Raw genomic sequence first — 2,281 nt, 5'->3', positions numbered from 1 at the left:
CTTTCTGCAAACCAGAAACATAGGTAGACAGAGTATCAGGATATAAAGTAACATCATGAAAATACAGGTAGTCTACCGAGCATATGGGGTGCCCAGTACAGAGCTGAAATGGGGTCCAGCCTGTTTGTTTCATAGGTGAATTCCTGAGGGCTGGTAGAGCAGCAGACAGAGCCTGCAGCCAGGTTACAGGTAAAGCATTGAGAGTTTTCTCACCGGAGTTTTTGAAAGACCATAAAACCATTCTACCAAGCCATTACAGATGGGACACTATACAGAATAGGGATGTGAATCGTTTTTCAACGATTAAAATTATCGTCCGATAATGTTTATATCGTCTTAAATCGTTATAGAACACGATACAATAGAAATTCTAACGATTTATCGTTAAAAATCGTTAAATCGTGTTAGTGCGCACTAACGGGGAGTTAGTGCGCACTAACTCGATTTAGTGCGCACTAACTGAAAATGATACAAATAAACACTTTCCAGGTCACTGAAGGTCAGTTAGGAATGAATATGTGTTCCTATTGGCTGGCTGCCCTCTTATCTATTGATATTACCAAGGTTACCACTGAGGTGATGGTTGGGGGGATGGGAAATGGAACTGGAAACTAACGAACACCAACAGAAAATGAAACAAAGTGTTCACACTTCCCAGGTCAGTAAAGGTCACTTAGGAATGAATATGTATGTATGTATTCCTATTGGCTGGCTGTGCTCTTATCTATTGATGTTACCAATATGGTTGGGGGGATGTGAAATGGAAACAGTTGGAAGCTTGACAAAAAAAGTAATGTAATGATCAGCACTCACGTGACTAGAACTTGTTTGTTTATTATTTTTGTTAGCAGGCACCTGAAATGCTAGTGCATGTTGAATTTGCCAATCACTGTGCATTTTAGAAAGGTGGTCCTGGCTGGAACTGTACCCAGTTCAAATATATGTAATTGATTGTTGGTAAGTGTATTTTTTAAGTAGCCACACTGGCACCAGTATGTTTACTTTTCCTCCTACTTAACTCACTAGCTCAGCTTTGTAAGAAGGGCTTCTCTGCTTGTGTGTTGTTTTTGTTTGGTGTGAGGAGAGCAGAAACATCAGATCTTTATTCAATCTACTACAGTCATCTCTTACAGTGCCCTATCCCTATTAATACCAGGAGTGTTGTGATCTTCCTGCACACAGTGCCCTAACCCTGATACCAGTCTGAGACAGCTCCCTCCCTGCATTACTAGTGAGAGGCTGGCTTCACAGACAGGGGGGAGCTGCCTGACCCTCACTCCTGACTTCCCCCATGTCCCAGCTAGTGAATGGTGTGTGGGTGAGGGGGGGGGGAGGATGGTGAAGTCTGAGACAGCTCCCTCCCTGCATTACTAGTGAGAGGCTGGCTTCACAGACAGGGGGGAGCTGCCTGACCCTCACTCCTGACTTCCCCCATGTCCCAGCTAGTGAATGGTGTGTGGGTGAGGGGGGGGGGGAGGATGGTGAAGTCTGAGACAGCTCCCTCCCTGCATTACTAGTGAGAGGCTGGCTTCGCAGACAGGGGGGACCTGCCTGACCCTCACTCCTGACTTCCCCCATGTCCCAGCTAGTGAATGGTGTGTGGGTGAGGGGGGGGGGGGGGGGGAGGATGGTGAAGTCTGAGACAGCTCCCTCCCTGCATTACTAGTGAGAGGCTGGCTTCACAGACCGGGGGGAGCTGCCTGACCCTCACTCCTGACTTCCCCCATGTCCCAGCTAGTGAATGGTGTGTGGGTGAGGGGGGGGGGGAGGATGGTGAAGTCTGAGACAGCTCCCTCCCTGCATTACTAGTGAGAGGCTGGCTTCACAGACAGGGGGGAGCTGCCTGACCCTCACTCCTGACTTCCCCCATGTCCCAGCTAGTGAATGGTGTGTGGGTGAGGGGGGGGGGGGGGGAGGATGGTGAAGTCTGAGACAGCTCCCTCCCTGCATTACTAGTGAGAGGCTGGCTTCACAGACAGGGGGGAGCTGCCTGTCCCTCACTCCTGACTTCCCCCATGTCCCAGCTAGTGAATGGTGTGTGGGTGAGGGGGGGGGGGGTGGATGGTGAAGTCTGAGACAGCTCCCTCCCTGCATTACTAGTGAGAGGCTGGCTTCACAGACAGGGGGGAGCTGCCTGACCCTCACTCCTGACTTCCCCCATGTCCCAGCTAGTGAATGGTGTGTGGGTGAGGGGGGGGGGGAGGATGGTGAAGTCTGAGACAGCTCCCTCCCTGCATTACTAGTGAGAGGCTGGCTTCGCAGACAGGGGGGAGCTGCCTGA

This window comes from Rhinatrema bivittatum, chromosome 9 (assembly GCF_901001135.1).
Source record: "Rhinatrema bivittatum chromosome 9, aRhiBiv1.1, whole genome shotgun sequence".
Classification (NCBI taxonomy): Eukaryota; Metazoa; Chordata; class Amphibia; order Gymnophiona; family Rhinatrematidae; genus Rhinatrema; species Rhinatrema bivittatum.
This window is presented reverse-complemented; position numbering follows the sequence as displayed.